This window comes from Aotus nancymaae, unplaced genomic scaffold (genome assembly GCF_030222135.1).
Source record: "Aotus nancymaae isolate 86718 unplaced genomic scaffold, 86718_ANA_hifiasm-v0.15.2.pri h1tg000040l, whole genome shotgun sequence".
Lineage (NCBI taxonomy): Eukaryota > Metazoa > Chordata > Mammalia > Primates > Aotidae > Aotus > Aotus nancymaae.
Genome location: NW_026988454.1, coordinates 3,846,618 through 3,866,722, shown reverse-complemented (window position 1 = coordinate 3,866,722; position 20,105 = coordinate 3,846,618). Strand labels below are relative to the sequence as shown.

The 20,105-nt window shown below is 37.0% G+C and overlaps 1 long non-coding RNA gene across 1 annotated transcript in view; it reads left to right on the top strand.

The window, feature by feature from the left end:
* LOC105717931 (uncharacterized) overlaps positions 1 to 20,105 on the top strand; it is a 51,438-nt gene that overhangs the window by 16,575 nt on the left and 14,758 nt on the right. The window contains exon 2 of the long non-coding RNA XR_010336536.1: positions 19,393 to 19,527. This is a non-coding gene — a long non-coding RNA (uncharacterized LOC105717931). The remainder of the gene's footprint in view (positions 1 to 19,392; positions 19,528 to 20,105) is intronic.

Here is a 20,105-nt window from a genome sequence, read left to right as displayed (position 1 = left end):
GAGTCAGTTTTCTCTTCCATCCTGGTTTGTACATACCCCTCACATACAAACAGAAAAATAGGACCCTCCATTATGCTGCTCTCTGATGCTAGAAACATCAGTTACTCACAGGATGAACTCTAAGCCCCAGGTACAACATAGAAATGCCATGACTCATCCCTTCCTTCCATGCCAGTCTCATCTTTTGAGACCCTCTGGTTTTCCAATATGCTCCCCAATACCTAACTGATTTTAGATCCCTGCATCCCTATCTCCACCACTGTCATCATCAGCGTTTCCCTCCACTGCCTCAATAACTTTTCCTGATTTTTGAAGAATGAACTTGGCTCTAACCTCCTCCAAGAACACTCCTCCAAACCCACCACAACAGCTCCCGGCAGGCAAGGCTCCCAATCTTTGAGGTCATATTGGATCTTGTGCCTAGTTTCATGAGAGCACTTTGCATGCTACAGAAAATCATCTGTTTACATTCCTGTTTCTTCATCAGACTATGCCTTCCTTAAGGAGAAGGACTCATTTATCCTGAGTCCCTAGCAAGGTGCATTATACATGCTAGGCACTCAGTAACTTCATAAATATTCCTTCATACAATTGTTTCATTTGATACCAATGAGGCATTGTTACATAATTAGGGATGTTGCGATAATATTTCTCAGTATTCTTAATAATATTAACATAATAAAAAGGCCATAATTATTCCACTCTGTCATTGTGCAAACTCAGCCAGGGTGTGAACAAAGGGGCATGGCTGTGTTGTAGACACACTTTATCCAGGCTGGGAGCTGGAGTTGGCCCACAAGCCACAGTTTGCAAACTCCTCATTTAGTAGATTAGAAGGTGCAAATAGAAATCCCTGCCTCGCTTTATTGAGGTATAATTGACAAATAAAATTTGTACGTTTAAGGTGTGCAAGGTGATGTTTTGGTGAGTTAGACTTTTTGAAAGAGAAATTCGTACATTTCTTTATTGTTGGTTTAACATAAGCTAGCAACTTATTTTTAATTTTTGCAAATTGGTCAACTTCTGTATTTTGGAAATAAGTTACATGCTCTTTTAGTACAGGTCTAGACAGAACCAGAAGTTTAAGAGATTACTATAAATATCATTGTCTTTTGTTTTAAGGGAAGTCACTATCTGAAACTCAATCAAAATGAATAAAAATTAAAGTTATGTATGCTAGGAAAATACAATTCCAGTTTTGACTGATAATCACGCTTTTTCTCTGGCTGAAAAGAAAGTTAACGGCTGAAAAGAAAATGAGAGATAAGCAAATTCCAATATTTTCATAACTTGGAAAAGCAAATACTTTACATGGGTCAGCTGCAACTAAATTTAATAAGAAACATTCAGTAACCCTCCCTGTTAATTTAGTAGTACATCACCTTCCACAGAAAAACACTGTCTGTTTTGTGTGTTTTTTTTTCCTGCTTAATTTGCCATCAAAAGGAAAAGAAAACATCAACAATAGTTCAAAAAACTTTAATCTCTAGACATGCTACCTTATTCTGCTACTTATATGTGATCATTTTTCATTTAATGTCTTTTCTGTTTTCCTTTCTGTCTGAGAAAAGATTGTTTACCTGGCAGACTCGGGATTGGAGACCTGTGCTCCTTCAACTATTTCACAAAATATATGTGATAGGACACGGCACTTTTCCAGATCAAAAACAGCCCATGGGGATTTTCCTATACAGTATTAGAAGCCACTTAGTAACCCCTCTTAAAACAGTCCTCACACACTCTCTTCATTCAATTTCCTTTCGTTTTTACGAGAAGATACAATCTATGACCATTTCTTTTTCCATCTAAAATGTTAAGAGGCATTGTGCATATTGTTCACCATCAATGACCTTCAAATTAGAATGTGTCACTCTCTTTCCTCTGGAATTTGCCAGTTTAAGAATGTCTTCTTTCTCAAGAGTGAAAGTCTCATGCTGACACAATAGAGCCGTCCAACATGCATTTTTGTTCCTCTCTGAGCCTGGACATTTAGGTCATCTATTTTTTCCTGTCTCTAAGGCTTTTTTTTCTTCCTAATCTCCTAACAATAACTATATTCATATTTCTTTACTGTGTGCTGCAATATCTTTCCCCTCAAAGTTTCAAGACCTTGAACAAAGATCAATTTATTAAATTAATCCACATGAGGAAAAATGGACAGAGAATTACCATGTCACTCATATGACTAAATATAAAAATGTTTGATGTTTATCAGAGGGGACAGGAAGCAAGGGGGATGGGACAATCCCCAGTTGCTTCCTCTGGTAAAAAAACCAAACTCCTTCCTCTAATAGTTGTTTTTAAATAACAAAAAGGTGCTTGCTCTTTTTCTTGTTATGTTTTAGACCAGGGAATGGGAGAAAAACCTCTTTAATTCCCAGAAATACACTATTTAATAATATTTCCCGGGGACTCTAATATTTTCCTTTTGGATTCCTTTTCAAAGACAAGTTTTTGTTCAAAGGATCTTTCATAAATTAAGGAAAGAAATAAACTAGGAATATGAGCTATAAAAGTATAAGTCACATTTTTGTTTTTTTCAATATGGTTTCTTCCACGTTACTTGCCTCTTTAATTTCCCTTTCACTGACTTCGCTAATCTAACTTAAAAGGTTAAGTTAAAATATTTGCCTGCCCCTAATATTTCTTAATTTTTTGCTGTTATTTTTCTTAGTGAACCCAGTTACAAAAGTTGGTTGTGACACAGAATAGCTCACAGTATGACAATTATCATTTCTTTTAACTTTTTGACAATGTCTTTATGAAGATTGAAATGTCAAATCAGTTGCAAATTTTAGTGCTATAGTTAACTGACTTAGTTAACTTACTATATACTGCTAAAGGACAAAATATAAAATAAGTTTATAAGATTCTTGGACATAAGCTCTTGAAAGGTCTAGGGGCACAGTAGGAAGAGGCAGGATGCAGTGACTATTTCAACATCTCTGAGGCAGTGGGTCAAATTACGTATGCTAATGAAGACATAAACAGGTAAGACTCTTTATATTTGTAAAATGCTTACTTTCTGGGGAGAAGATGGATTTCTGAAAGCGTTCCCTACTTTCTTTTTATGTTACTGTGTGTTCAATATATGGAGAATACTACTTTAGATGTGAGAAATGTTGCACATTTTTAGACAGGAGTAACAAGTGTGACTCATTTTTATTCCAGAATTATTAGATCAAAATACAGGGAAACTGCATTGTGTTATGGGAAATACATAAGTCAATTTTAAGTTGCAGTCAAACTAAAATCAAGAAATGTGCAAAACAGCCTAATCCAGTGTCAATGTTTTAAAATACAAAGGTATTAACATCAAATTGAAAAAATACACTATGAGAAAAAAAGCTATTATAAATTTTCCATTTTACCTGGAAAGCTGACATTGTCATACAATTTAAAAAATAGCCCTACATTCACCTGGAAAATACATTATTCAGTTTGCACAACGAGTGTCTGACACATTGTCCAGCAAATAGTAAGCTCTTCATAAGTGTTGGTGGATTGAATGGACTGAACACTTCGTGGATTTAAATCATCATCTCTCTCTTCACCAAATAAAATCTTAGCTAAGAGCAGCATGCCCCAGGCTCAGCAGCTGGAAGTCATCCTTTGGGGAGAGGGGAATCAAGAAGCGAAGTGAAGGAACCCTCAGAAGTGCACTCCAAGTGCCAAAGCAGCACTGCAAGGTGAAGTCTGCAAATCCTTGGTGTGTGCTTTCCAGAAGGTGCCATTCCGTAGCTGAAGTGGCATGCCTCTCCTAGTGCTAATTTTCTGGATCTCTAGTCTTTGACATTGTGGTTGATTCAGTATAAACACATTTCTATAACTAGATTGCTTGAAACCTGCTCAAGTTTGACCTGTGACCTTCATTTATGAAAAATGGATAAGCTTGATTGCTCTGCACTGACACTGAGCATGTTCAATTAATGCTTACATTATAAAGAATGTGCAAACAACACAAATGGAAATTAAATCATTTTCACTAACTGTCTGCGTCTGAGCATTCATAAATTGAAGTAAGTGTGAAAGAGCTGTCCTCAATCAATTTCAGCTCCAGTCCCTGACCTGATTATGCTATGCTATCAATATACGTTCCCTTAATTAAATGTGGTTCAGAGAGCATTAGTGGTATTTTAAAAAGAGAGAGAATTGGAGCCTCGTATTACTACCCATCATGTTGTTGGGAAAAACAATAGAGAGACTGATGAAAAGGATCGTTGGCAGAAGGAAAAGATGTTGTATACATTATCATAATTATCTCCTATGCTGAGTGATTTCAAAGCAAGACACTCAGGGAGTCACTAGTTTTCCTCAGCAATCTCTCGCAAGGTCTAAGGATTACAGGAAGAGGAAGAGTAGCTACATCAGTTTGAGAAATTAGGTCCTGTTCTCGGTATTCTTACCATTTATTCACTGCTTACTTTGACACTGCTACAAACATTTTCAAACCTTTCTGATACTCTAAGCAATACAAGCTAGTTACTTCATAAGTTTCCACTTTATTCCTGAAAAAGATTTTTAAAAATGTTCGTGCTTTTTAAAACATAATTTTACTTTAAATTCTGGGATACATGTGCAGAATGTGCAAGCTTGCTTCATAGGTATACGTGTGCCATGGTAGTTAGCTGCACCACCCATGCACATGAGTCGATAGCTGCATCAAGCCATCATCTAGGTTTTAAGCCCTACATGCGTTAGGTATTCGTCCTGATGCTCTCCCTCCCCTTGCCCTCCGACCCACGACAGGCCCCAGTGTGCGTTGTTCCCCTCCCTTCATGTGTTCTCATTGTTTGACTCTGACTTATGAGTGAAAACATGAGGTGCTTGCTGGAAGCCATCGTCCTCAGTGTGATTTCAAGCAGAGCTAATGTCTCTCTTCTTTCTCCTATCTTGTTTTTTTCTTTCTTTTCTACTTTGTTGTCTGCAGAGCCAGCAGAATAACTTCTGGAGAAGAAAACAGTTGTTGATGATGCTAGAGCCCACGGAGAATCCACGGCTTCCATGGTTTCCTTTCCATCCGTACTCCTGAGAAAGGCAGGCCGTACACTGAGTGTTGCTTTCATCAGCGATATGTTGCTAGTGGTGTTAGAAACTGCTCATCGAATGTTCTCACATGGATAGCTTTTTAGTCACTTTACTTTGGACCCCGGATGATCAAGATCCGACAGACTGGAAGAGTCACAGATTGACTCAGAGGGAAGTAGGAGAAAAGTAGAATAGAAGTTCCTTGGCTGGGTTATAGTCCTTTTGCAAACAGATACAGCTGCAGCACCCACTGGTGTAGCTGCCGGTGTATTGCATTGCCTTTGGTGGCCAGATGCAGTCAACAGCTACCATGTATGACAAGGAGAATCTTGAAGGGAAGGTAAGACTTACAGAAAAGTAAGACTTGATTGCATCTGAAAGGATTGGCATCAGAAAATGAGCCAGACTGCCTTGGAATACAAGAAAAAATGACAGACACCTGCCTTTCCTCACCCCTGGGGCTAATTCAGTCCTGAGGTAGAGAATTGGATCCTAGGAAAGCTCGAAATTGATGTCAGGGATCTGCTGGCCTTGGCTGGTTCTAAATGTGTTCTGAGCAAAAAGATCTGTGGGAGGTGGGGCAGAAAGAGCAAGGCGCTTGGTTGCTCAAAACAGATGTCATTTAGAGGAATAACTTGGTGCTTCTGGGAGTTCCAGAATTGTGTGCTTTCTTTTCTTTTCAGATTTTTTGGTGACTTGAGGAACCAGATTTGATTAAATTAGTCTTAACTGTCATGAGGAAGTCTGTGGACAGTTTATATCCTATTTTTTCTTAGTTTTGACAACCGAATATGTACCAGCTTAGATGAAGGACATGGTGGATGCATGGCTGGTGTCTTCCCCGCATCAACTTACTTCTTTTCAGTATTTTTTATTTTCAATTCTTCTTCTCTATTAGCTCTTTCTTGTCAACACTTAAATATGTTTATAACTCTTCAGCTTAATAAAAACTAAAACATAAATAATATATGTCAGAAAGTAAAAGAGAGGGAGGAAGAAAGAAAATGCCTCATGGGTTGGTCTAAATGCCAATCTTTCCTCTTTAGCTTTCCACAGTCTACTCCTTCTCCTCTTCACAGCCAAGCCTCTTAAGACACATGTTTCGTTGTTCCCTCTACATCTTTACAAGCCATTCACCCTGAAATTTGCTTTCTGTGCCTACAACTCCACCAAAAGCATGCTCCACAAAACTGCCAATGATCATGTTGTTGAATGCAAAGGACAGTGTTTAATCTGTTTCCTCCTTATTCTTAGCAGCAGCCAATACTCAGTTCTTCCTGCAAAAGCTTTGCTTCCACATGCCTCGCTCTCCTGGCTGGCTTCACTCATCTCTGGCCACACCTTCAGTTTCCTTTGCAGGATTCTAGCCCTGGATCTTCTGCTGAACATCAGCATTAAGCTCTGAGGTTCCTCTTCTCTTTTTCCTCTCTGCTCCGTTGTATCCACAACATGGTTTCAGTGATCAATATTATGCTGATGATTCTAAAATCTTTATATTGCCAGCTAAGATTTCTTTTCTGAGATCTAAGCTCATATGTTAAAGCCTCACTGGGCAACTGAAAAGCGTATCTCACCTGTACTGTGGTGCAGGTAAAGGTAAAGGTAAAGATAAACAGAGAGTAAATACAATCTTCTACAAAATCACTCTCCCTCCCAATGACTGAACTGAACTTCAAGTCAGTTTTACAAATCAGAATTCCGGGTCTCAGTGTTGACTTCTCTCTCCCTCCACAACTCTCCACTAATCAACAGTGTCTACCGTTGAATGTCTCTGACTTGCATGTAATCTTTTTGTTCCCATTTCAACTTTATTTCTTTGGACAAAGCCAACGTTATTCTCCATCCCTGTTTCGGCAATGATCTCCTCTTTCACTTTTCCATAAGCAGGCTTGCCCACATTTTACCCTCTGCATCCATTACTCCTCTAAAATGGTCACCTATCTGTGTCCCTGCATGGTTCCTCTGGTCTCTTCTGCCATTCCAGCAAAGCTTAGCATCTCTTTATCCTCACCCTAATATAGTGTACCCTGCTATGCATTGCTATGATTCCTTTAAAATTCTGAATTTTTGCTTAATTGCTTATTAACTTATAAAGCTTATAAGAGAAACCGATCTTGTAGTTATTAATGGACAGGGCTATGATAACAGTTGAATATGGTATCCACTCAAAGGAAGCAGCATGTAAAATTATAATTTTTATTTATATTTATTGATATGAAAAATATTTTTAATAATTATCTATAATATACTGTTAAGTGAAAAAAATAAGGTTCAATATAGCATGTGTACTATGTTCCAATGATTAATAAATAAATTTGCTTTAAAACAGGAAGGAAAGCAGCACTTCTGACATAGTGAAGTGAAGACCTTGACAAATATACTCCCCAGCAAAGGCAACAAACACATTGACAATACTATTCTAAATGAGCTCTTCTGGAACTCTGGAAATTAACAAAAGACTTAAAACAGTATAAGGAGTGCTTATTTAAGAAAACCTGCTGAACCTTGATAAGAACAGCACAGTCCGTGGTACTTTATCTCCATCGACTCTCAGCCCTGTTTCTCCCAACTGCGCTCACTAGTGCTGAAGGCCAGCAACCTCACAGCCACCACAGGGGGCAAATGGAGATTGAAGCTCACCAGAAAATCCCATACCAAGTGCAATTTTACTATTTGACCTGTCTCACAGTTCTCTGGAAAATTTCTGTTGTTTTACACAACACGTCTCAGTATTTTTTTTTCTTTGTTCAGGGAAACCTTTATTCTCAAAGCTTTGGGGGAAACAATTAGTAGCGATCCTTCACCATCCTGCTAACTGGGGCTACAATGTCAGTCAGGGCAAACAAAAGCCAAAAACCTGGCCAAAACTTATAAAAGGGAGACCTATGGAATCACAAATTTAACCAAAAAAAGTCATCCTTGTGTACTACTGACTTCAAAATATGGTTGAAAGAAATAAAAATAACTAAATAAAATGAATAAGACATCACTTGTTCATGAATCAGAGGACTTAGCTTTGTTAAAAAGCAATACTCCTGAAATTGACCCATAATTCAGTGCTGTTCCTATTGAAATCATAGTCTTTTGTTTTGCTTTGTTTTGTTTTGTTTTACAGAAATTGACAAAGTGATCCTTTATGGAAATGCAGTGACCCAGAATAGCCAAAACAACCTTGAAAAAGACAAAATTGGAAGACTCATACCTCCCAATTTCAAAACATACTACAGTTAATCTCTGATTATTTCTCCAGTTTCTGAATTTAACTGCAGTAAATACACTAGTAGAAGCAACTTGTAGAAACCCCATATTGGATCCTTGACCTAAATAGTAAGGATAATTTAAAATCAAATGTCACGTGGGCATCTTTATAGCTCCTCAATCAGTCAAAATAATAAACTGAAAGCAATATTTCTTGACTCACCAAACTATGTCTTATTTTTAGAAAGGTCTGCTTAAACTACCTATAGTGAATTATGCTATCAGCAACTGAGACTCCTATTTACAAATGTCCATCACTGCATTGTGGAACCAAAATAAGATTTTTATATATATGTACTTTTATTTTCTATTTTAGTATATAATAAATATATGTTTATTATTTTAGAAAGATAGTAAGATTTTAACAGGTTTTTCAACATGGGCTTTGATTTCCTGGACTCTTAAATAATTCCCTTTACCCTGGATCTCACCTCCCATTGTTGAGAGGACACTAACTTTAGAGACTACCCTATCCCTCTGTTTTCTTGCAGGGAAGGCAATAAAGACCAAATTCTATGACTGCAGCTTTGGTCAGTGGATTGAGTTTTGGCACAAAGTTATCTCATACAGTTCATAGAGTTGGTTAGGGTATATTACTGCTCTCTGGGTTTAGTTCTCTGGGCCTTTGGTTTCTCCTTATGGGTCTTCCTTCTTTTCCATGAAAGTAACTGAGTGGTTTTCTCACCTTGCTTCTAATAGTGATCTGGGCTCTTTCCTGTGGTTACCATGTGACAGGAGAGCTGGAACAGCTGGGAGCTGGCCAGGCATCTTACTCTTCAGGAGCCTTAGGACTTTTTCTTATGGTCTCTCTGCATAAGCATGTTTGAGTTACCTTGTAGCTTGGTAACTTCACAGCAATGGGACTACTTACCATTTGGTTCAGGCCACCATAATGAACATTCCAAACATCTAGGTATATGTTGCAGCCCTTCTTCTGACATAGCCTCAGATTCACACAGCAACATTTTTGCTACTTCCTATTAGTTCAAGTAAGTCAGAAGCCCAGATTCAAGGAGAAAGGACATTAAACACCACCTCTCAATGGGAGGAGATCATGTTTGCATTGTTGAGTAGCTTATGGGATGGGATTTATTGTTGGCTGCCTTTGGAAAAAACAGCCTTCCACATGAAGTAATATAATATTGATTAACTTGTTGCATAGGCCTCACAAGCACCATTGCTGGTGGCTAAAGAGTTGCTCCTTTGGGGCTTTGAACTGATTCTCACAAATAAATTGAATTCAGCAGAGGTGCAACTGTTGCTTTTAGTAGAATGTCTTTTAGTGTATAATATAATTCCAGTTTCATATTGGAGAGTATAAACCCTCTGAATTGAGACATTCATAAAAAGACAAAGATATTTACAAATATCCTAGGCAAATGACTCAAAAAGATGTGTTCGAATGCTTAAAGCAAGATTAAGGCTCATGAACTCAAGGGCACTTGAGATACGGAGGCATACGCAAACATGTTGTCAGTCCATTTCCTTAAACTATAATCTAACCTCTGCTCCTATATCAGAAAAATGATATCTTATTAGTTATTGCTACCTATGATTTAAAATATTATAACCTATTTTGGAGAATCTATGGAGAAAAAGAAAACACTAAGTCTAGAAATACTGAGGAAGTATAAGAAGCTATAGAAAATCTTTAAGCACACAGAAAATTCTTAAAGGAAATTTACCAAGTGAGACTAGGGATATAGCAGTTCTCTTGTAACATCTAAGATCAAGGGGTGGGGTGAAAGTAAGGAGCATAAGTGGTGTGTGAGTTGTTTAAAAAAGCACAATAATAATGAATAATAATTTTTACAAAATTTTCAAAATAGTATAAATATTATTATTATTTCACTGCCACGTCAATTTTTTTTGTTTTACTTTACTAATGAAAGAATTGCTAGACCATGAATTAGTGCATATTCTAACCTATTGTTGTATTTGTTGTTGGGTCTCGGGTAAACTTTGTGACTGCAATGGGAAGTATTCAATAATTCGATTTTAAAATATTTCTATTTGCAGAATGATCACTCTCTGAAGATACAGAGTAAGGTCGTTATTGATTAAACAATTCAGGTTTGACCTTTCTGGCTGGGATTGTAGGAATGGTACTCATAGGATCTTGCAGCAGCAAGGAAGTACACAGTTTGTTCCTTCTAGAACCCCTTTATGCAGTGCTGAGGGAATTACCAGCCTATAATGAAATGTAAATTAATTCCACACTCTTTGAGGTTCAAATAAAGTTCAGTGTGAGAACTCTTCTTGGTACTTGTTATACTGGAATAAGCCCTACTCTAATATAACAGATTCAAGCATTTTCACATTTCTTTTTCATTATTTAAAATAAATAACACTCCCTGCTCTCTCTCATGTGATCTTGGGCTTAAGACACATTCCCAAAATAAACTAAGACGACAAACAAAATCAATAATCCAATAAGGCTGAAGGAGGTCCATTACGTTCAAGACTTTTTATGCACCCACTTTCCATTTGGTTTCTATCATAATTCAAGGTGGTTGCTGTAAGTTATGAACCTCCACCAGTAGAGAGGCTGGTTGATTCAACCTGAGTTTTCCTCTCTGCATGCCTTTCACTCATTGAGAGCAGATCAGAGGATGGCAGGGAATTTCAGGGATATACGTAGCCCTGCCCTTACACAGTCATATGATGCCACTGGTTGTGATGGGGAATGTGGCAGAGGAAACATTTAAACACAAAAATGAGGTTGCAAATAAATACAGGTAAAGGAAAAAACATATCTAGGTGTTAAAATAATCTTTTCTTCCAAAAAATGCTTTAAAAATTCTTATTTTTCCTATTTCACCCTTCTAGCTCCTTGTCTATCTCTAGCCTAAGAACCACCAGACGAATGTCTTAGGAAATCCACTTAAAGTCCACTGTAGATATATTCTTCCCATTTAATTTTAATAACATCAACATCTTCTCCTGTGGTTTTTAGTTATTTTATAGTTACAGCTTTATTTCTCTGAAGAACAGCTAATGTGAGGATTTGATCATTTGTGAAGGCTATTAAAACAATATATACCTAAGAATCTAGTGTTTTCATTTACATATCCTGTGTAAACAAGGAGTGTGATTTTGAGTCTATATAACTGCTTTGCACATCCCTGCATTCATAAACATCGTGCTCACATTTTAAGTTTCAAAGCCAAAGGGAATTCAGAAAACTATAATGGATCCCCAATAAAAGAAGAGAAGCACATTTTAAACAGAGTCCGAAATCAGCATATTTTTATAAAGAATCCGAATTTCATAAATGGCAGTTCTAGATATACAAAAATAGACAATCTGTTATTACTTGAGTACATTTTCCTAATGCCTTTCCTAACAGAAAGATGCATACAAAAAGTATCTCTTTTAACTTTCATTTGAATTATCACGAGATGCATATTTGAGCCTTCTTGTTTTTGTTTGGTTTGTATTTAAAGTTTTACTTTTGAAATGTAAGCAAACCGCCATTGAATAAAATGAGTGGTATGGTGTCCAGCTACCTACTATGCACCCGTAGTTATATTTAGATGTCTTTTTTGATGCTTCGAACGTTTTACTAATCCTTCATCTATTTATTCTACTGTGCTTGACAATGGCAACAGGCAAATTTTAGACAATGAAATGTACCTGGATGAGACCCATGCATTTAACCATTCATTTATTCTACTCTGCTTAGAACAGGAAAAGCACATTCCAGACCATAAAAGTTACCAGGGTATGTTCAGTTGCTGATATGAATATGTTTAGAAAAATATTTTCCATGAAGCAATTGCTTTTTCTTTTGTACTTTCAAGAATTAAAGTTTCTTTGCTTACGTATCTGTTAAGGTAGCTTTCTGTTTTCCAAATCTCTCCCTTACAGCCCATCAATCAGAAACTATAATTGGTATAATAATGATTATTTTTCTGCACAAAGAATTCAATGTCTCACTATTGATTACAGTAATATTGTAATAACACCCAGCATGACTTTTAGGCATTCTGCCATGTGACTCTCTGAACTTTTATTTAACTATCATCTATTTTTATATAATAATTCACTGATGTTGCATTTGCATTTATTAACACCAATATATCTCTGTCAAAAAATTACAAAACCAATTAGTGAACATAAGAGCTCACAATCAATAAGAAATGGTGGCATGCAAATAAATATTCCAATAAAATGAAATGGGTACCATAATGGAGGAAGAACTTAACAATGGTGTATTAAGAAAGAGAATGCCTAGATGAGTTGAAGATAACTTCCAAGGGAACACCTATCAGTTGAACTGTTAGCAATGGGTAGGAGTTTATCAAGTCAACAGTGGGCAAAAGGGCATGTAAGAAGAAAAGAAAAAGGTGAACACAGTATGGAAGCATTAATTTATATACCAAGTTCCAAAAATGGTCCCAAATACGGCTATTTTGTCAAGTGTGTCAAAAGAGGAGGGGTCAGAAATACAACTGTAGGAGAACATTAAAACTAGACAGTGAAAAATCCCATACTGAGAGTAGTCAAAAGTGTTTTAGTTGAGACACATCATGGTCAGATAACATTCATGCTTTATAAAATAAAATAGTGAGTAAAGTAGAAACTGACCAGAAAAAAACATTAACTAAAAAGACAACAATTAATTATAGGTGATTAAAATTACTCAGGCAAGAGATGAAACAGTTAATAATTGGAATTGATAATTCATTAGAGGAGAGGAAAATACTCTGAAATAATTCTGAAGTATTTTATGGGATGATTGCTGAAATATGAAAGCTGAGGAAGAAGATGGGTTGATCAATAATGACTGTCAATCATTTTTCCTGACTGAGGAACAGGGTGAAAGATAACACCATTGTAGAAGATAAGAACAGCAGGAAATAAAGTCAGTTTTGAATTCAAAAAGGACATAAAGTAATTTGGTGCTGTTTTCAACATTTCCCCCAAAATCGATGTGTTGGAACCTTAATTCCCAATGCAACAGTGTTGATTCGTGGGGCCTTTGAGAGGTGATGAAATCACGAGGGCTCTGCCATCATGCATAGATTAATGCCTTTACTGTAGAGGTGGTTTGTTATAAAAAGTAAGTTCGTCCCCCTCCTCTTGTGCATGTTCACTCTCTTGCCCTTCTCTCATGGGATGATGCAGAAAGAAGGTCCTCACCAAATGTCCGTCTCTGATCTTTGACTTCCCAGCCTCCAGAACCATAAGAAATCAACCTTCATTCTTTATAAAATTACCCTTTCTCAGGGATCTTGTTATAGCAGCACAGAGTAAGACATTTTGTTTGGGACATTTGGGGTTTGTGATATCTTTGTAACTACTGGATAGCTTATCTAGCAAGACATTGAAATTATTGGGTTAAATACTCAATAGACTCTCACAGCTAGAGGTGGAGATTTTTCAAGGCATTGCATGATGATGGTTGAAACTGAGGGAGGTAATAATATTTCAGAGAAACTGTGAAAAATTAGAAAAAGGAAAAGGCAAAGATCAACACTTAGGATACATGCAGTCGAAGTCCCAGAAGAGGATAAAACCTTTGAGACTATAATGCTTAAGACAAACATAGAAGACAGAATAGAAAAATAATGAATCTTCAATAGGACTGAATAATTCAAATTTATTAACTATGAGAGTGAATGAAACATATCTAATGAACTTCAAGGAGAAGTTTACTGGTGATATTTACCAGAATTTTTCATATGATTTTTATAGAATGTTATAAACTAGATTGTAGTAGATTAGAAGAAAATGGAAAGCAAGAAATTTGATACTAGAAAGATAGAACATTTTTCCAAAAAAAAAAATAGCAGTAAATTTAGAGACAGAGGTACAACTTCAAGGGTGCCAAGCAAGTGGGACCAGGTGAGTGGCCAAAGCCCAGAAGGCACTGTTTACCATTCACAAGAGGAGAATGGAAGTGAATGGCACCCCTGGAGAGGTATAACACAGTGGCTTGTGCAACTGAGTATATTGTGATAAAATGTACTGAGATAAAAATTGGGGAAGAAAAAGATTTGAATGGATGCAAATGAACATATTAAGTCCATAGTACCTCTGGGTTGCAAATGAAGGAATGTCAATAATTTAGTTGGTTTTCCTGATTTATGGACTTCAATTCAGGTATTATTATCATGTAGATTTTATTTAAAATGATTGAAGTAGGTAAGATCACTCAGGAAATAGAGCATACAGGAGAAATGGTCCCATGATTGAATTCAGAAGATTTCCAACATTTAGAAGTCAGATAGAGAAGAATCCAGAAAAGAAAGATGAGAAGGAATAGCAAGTGATATAAAAAGACAAAAAGGAGAATATATCATCATAAAAGCCCAAAGATGAAAATATTTTAAAGAGGCAATATTTAACTGAGTGTAAAGATTTTGAATTGGATGAGGAGAGCAAGAGACAAGGGGTCTCTTTCAGGCCTCCTTTGTAAGGGCCCCAATTCCATTTGTGAATGCAGTGCTTTCATGACCTAATTACCGCCTGAAGGCCCTACCTCCTAATACCATCACCTTGGGGGTTAGGATTTTTATTTTTATTTTGTTACTATTTTGAGACAGGCTTTCGGTCTGTCACTCAGGCTGGAATTCAGTGGCGTCATCTTGGCTCACTGCAACATCTGCTTTCTGGGTTCAAGCAATTCTCGTACCTCAGCCTTCCAAGTAGCTGGGACTACAGGCATGTGCCACCACGCCTGGCTAATTTTTGAGTTTTTAGTACAGACGGGGTTTTGACATGTTGGTCAGGTTGGTCTCAAACTCTTGGGCTCAAATCATCCACTGGCCTAGGCATTCAAAATGCTGAGATTACAGTCATGAGCCACTGCATCAGGACAGGTTAGGAGTTTATTTTCTGAATTTTGAGGGGACACAACATTCAGACCAATGCAGAATTATGTTTTCTATTTTTTCAAATAAGTATAAGTCAAAATGTAGTAACGGGAGGGGGGAGAAATTTGAAAAGCCAAGAAATATGAAAAACAAAGTCACTCTGAAAGTATAAAATCAAACCAGGCACCATGGAGAACATATGTGTGGTCTGTGATCAATATTATGAGATAAATGAAGCCTGGTAAGTCTGATATACAGTTTTTAAATATAAAAGGAGAGCATTATTATGGTTGATAGGAATAGAAAGCCTTCTGACGGTAGTGGAATCTCTTAGCTGCAGTGTCAGGGAGAAGCTAGCCAGAGGGACATCCACAGATTCCTTGGAAAGCAGTGGCCCCTGATCAACTTGGAAGCAACTAAAACAAACCACGTTTTGTTCGTCTTGAAAGCTTTACAAATGACAAGTAACGACATTTCTTCAAGTGTTTTGTTGTTGTTGTTGTTGTATTGTTTGCTTGTTTGATTTTTTGAGGACTTGGCACTCAGAAAGTCTTCAAGCATGTATTTATGTAATGACACCAGCATTTCTCTTTCCTATCATAAACTGACCTGTATCTTCTATTGATGGCAGGGAGCTAATCCCTGAAATCCTCCGCGGAAATATTAGATAGAAAATATTTCAAGATCTTTAAAATACTTTCCATAGATTGCTTACGTTAGAAGCTGCAGCTGTTAGGTGGAATAGAGTCAAAACTTGTCCAAGGCTGAATGTTGATGAGGAATGCCTTGGTTCTTTTGTGATATACTTCAATTTCTAGCTCTGAATACAATATTTATTTTCAGAGGAAGTAATAAAACAAGAACCTGATTGATTTAAGGTCTTGTACCATATACTCTGCAATGTAAGTGAAAGAGCTCAATATCACGAAGCCATGTTGGTTTCATTCTCACGTTTGTTAAATGTGGAGCATAAGCACTGACTTGAAGCCGTGATTTGAAGAACACGATAAATTTAGATTTTTCAGTCATCCTTTCTGACGTCCTTTTCCTATAATTTACTATCAATTAGATGATTCACTTCCATCTGCATCATACCACCTCCCTTTAGAACCTTCTATAAAGAGCTTGATGTTTCCTAAATATGTTATACAAGCTGCCTTGTATTTGTGAGGCCTCTTCTGGAAGTGTCTAAGCTGTGAGGCTATGGTCACTTGAATTCTATACTTCAAATATTTAATTCAGTTTGAACTAATTATGAATGACTCAAATATTTTCATTTCCTCTTCTCCTAGTTATTTAAAATACTATACTCCATAAAAATAATTTTGAATATTTCATGTTTATAGTTATTTTAAAACTTCTATTTTAACTCTCTCTGCCATATCTGCTATATGAAAAAAGGTTTGGTTATTGCACATGATGTGTGCATGACATCAGCCAACCAAACTGATACAGTCTAGAAATGCATGTAAGATGCAGAATTGAAGAGAGTTAACTCATGGAATGTCTCCTAGCAGAGACAGATTTATTAGAATTATATTTTTAGGACAGAATGTATATGAAAAATAAAAGAAAACACAATTTTTAGTTATTTAGGATCATAAATATTAATTATAGCAAACTCTGTACTGAGCTGTGGAAAGAATATTGCTAACATTTATTAATATACTGCCTGAGGTTTTTGAGTTTGTTTTAAACTCTCATGAACAAGATTTAGTTCAGTAAGATTTTAACATCCCGTGAATTAAGCCTATGTGCATAACATTTCAAGTATAATATTATGCAAGATATTTATTCAGTTCTAGTGCACTACAATTAAGACGCATAGATATAGTAATTTTCATCACAATCACCATGAGACACTCCGTTAACTTATGAAAGCTGAGTTCTGCTAAACGTTCTGATTGTTAACATGAAACAGAAGGTCCAAAATGATTGGATTCATCCTCTTGATTTTCTAAATTCTAATCTTGCCCTATATTTTTTTTTGTGTGTGGCAGCTATTGAACTTTTTGCAAAAGTTTGCAAAGTTTCCCTTTATAGTATATGCCATTTTTAGCTCACAGCTCTGGTTTGGAAAGTTTAGGTGAACTTACCCTTGCAACTTTTTGAGAATTCATAAAGTCCCAGTCATATTTTATGTAAAGTGTTTGCCCCCAGATCTTCCAGGAAAAAACAAAATGACCTTACCCTTTCTTATAATGCACTGAAAATGTAAGTCTGGCCAGGCGCGGTGGCTCACGCCTGTAATCCCAGCACTTTGGGAGGCCGAGGCAGGTGGATCACGAGGTCAAGAGATCGAGACCATCCTGGTCAACATGGTGAAACCCCATATCTACTAAAAATATTTTTAAAAAATTAGCTGGACATGGTGGCGCGTGCCTGTAATCCCAGCTACTCAGGAGGCTGAGGCAGGAGAATTGCTTGAACCCAGGAGGCGGAGGTTGCAGTGAGCCGAGATCGTGCCATTGCACTCCAGCCTGGGTAACAAGAGCGAAACTCCGTCTCAAAAAAAAAAAAAAAAAAGAATGTAAGTCTGAAAAGCAAAAGCTTGCAGAAATGTCAATGTCAAGAAATGATTTAACATGTTGTCTCACTCAAGGTCTTAAGATAATTTCCTCTAAAATCTCTCTCTCTCTCTCTCTCTTTTTTACAAGCAACTGTAGCTTTTGCTATTATTTCTCCTGTTGAGAATTAAACTCCACTCTCAATTATGTATTACAAAGGGTGACTGCTGTGGGTTCTTAAAATATGAGCATGCACTTAAAACTTCTCTGTGCATTAAATTCTGTGAAAGTCACAAAATTGCAATTGCTAGTTAGTTCAAAACTTAGTTTAAAAAAGCTGTACTTAAATGAAAATAAAAGTAAAAGATGAGACAATGTTATATAAAAGAAACACTATGTCTACTACAAAGAAAATAAGAGGCAGAAGAGACCCTATTGAATGTAGTGTTGAGAAAAGATCTCACGTAGAAGTTTGTACTTGAGTACAGCCTCAAGTGTTGGGTAAGATTTGAGTCAGCAGAGAAGACTAGGAGAGGCAATTCTGCCTTAGAAAGGCATTACCATGACAGTAAAAAAGCACACAGCATGTTCTGTGGATAGGAAAACAGGTCTGGCTTGATCAGAAGGTTCTTTTGGAGATAGTAGAATGCCAATCTGGAAATAGAAGTAGAGGACACCTTACATTTTAGCTTAAAAAAATTCAATTCTACCCTTTGTAACTTGGGATAACCTAAGGGTTTTAGAGACACGAGTAGCACGATGGAGAATAATAGCAATATTGCCATCTCTGTAGGATAGAATGGAGAAAACTGGATGATGAAGCAGACATGAATTAAAAATTTTTTCTATAGGAATAAAAAAGAAACGATGAATGTCAAGCAAAAAAGACATGGTCAGAAGTAATGTGACGTTGGGCAAATCCACTGGGGAAGCGGTGTTTGATACAGTGGCTAACATTTGAATGTGGCACATTTGGGAGACCTGGAGAAGACTGATACTGATGGCACTAAGTGTGAAATTAGGAAGGAGCCCCTGGAAGTGGAGAGCGGCGTGTGGAGGGGAAGGTATCACGTGTGTCTGTAGAGTCATTCCTGAGTGGGAACACGGCATTTAAGTGGGAAGGTCCATTAGGCATATGGAAGGCTTGAGTTGAGTAGATTCAACTCTGCACAGCCAGAAGAGTTTCTTCTCAGTTCACAGCACAGTGCAAATAATTATTCAACTCCCTGTTCCTGCTGATTAGTCAGTGGGTCAAATCAGTCACTGTAGCCATTCCTAATCAGTTAACTTGAGGCCTCATATCTAAAAGCCGCAGACTTACTCTGCCTTCTCCTGAAGTAGAATTTAGAAGCATAAATATCTGGGTAGACTTCAGCTCCAGACATCACTTAGAATAAACATAGTGCATAAAATCTCTCTGAATCTCTTCTGTTCATCCAGTGGAAAAAAACTATCAAATGTTGCACCCCACTGCTATTCCAGCTATTGCTATTTCAGCTCAATTTATAAGGGGAAAGATGAATTTACATGAGACCTGACAGGGAAAAAAAAAAAAAAATCAAACTTTCAGCTAAGTGCTAGTCCAGGGCTCCTTTCTTAACTTACTTCAGTAATCTTAAAAATCAGCTTCTTTTCACCCGTTCATTCGGTTTTATGAGAAAATGCCCCAAGTTTTCAATTTATTTTGCTCTTTGTGTCTCCATCCAATTTTTACTTTTTCCACCAACAAGTAAGTATGACTGATATTGTTTCCCTGTTTCTCTCCCATTCCTTTATAGAGAAGACCCTCTCCTGTCCCCACAATGAACAGTGAACCCAAGGCAAGACTGAAGCAGGGCTCCAGCTGCACTTCTGCCATTCACTGGATGCACAAACTTCTGCAAAATGCCGATTTCATTCTTTGTCTGCAAAAGGTATTTTGATTTTTCAGTTAATTGCAAGATTCCTGTCAGTCCTTTTTTAATTTTTTTTTACCTCTTTTGTCTTTTAAAAGAAAATATCTCTATTTTATTCTTTGTGTGTCAAATGTAGATTTTGACTTTTCAGTTAACTGCAAGATTCCTGTCAGTCCTTTTTTTATTTTTTACTTTTTGTCTTTTAAAGATTTTCTCCTACCAATAAGACCAAACATTCACTTTTTTGGCATCTATATCATTGTGAAGAAAATGCAGCACTTATGCAAATTAATATGGTATAATTTATGATCACTAACCTTCAGTGGGAATTCACGTCTGGTCACCCAACATCCAATAAGCTTCGACTTTTCTGTGCCCCCACAGACTGCAATGACTGTCTCTCACTACATCTTCAAGCCTCGAAACTTACATCTAACAGAACCCAACAAGCTCAGTAGACAAATAGCTGCCACCAGATGAAAATTCTCTCATATTTCTACCTACAAATTGGCACACCCCCAGCCTCCGTGCCGAGCTTATCCTTTCAGCCATTCCTTACGTGGGTCCTCACTTCTCCTACATGAGATCCAACCCTG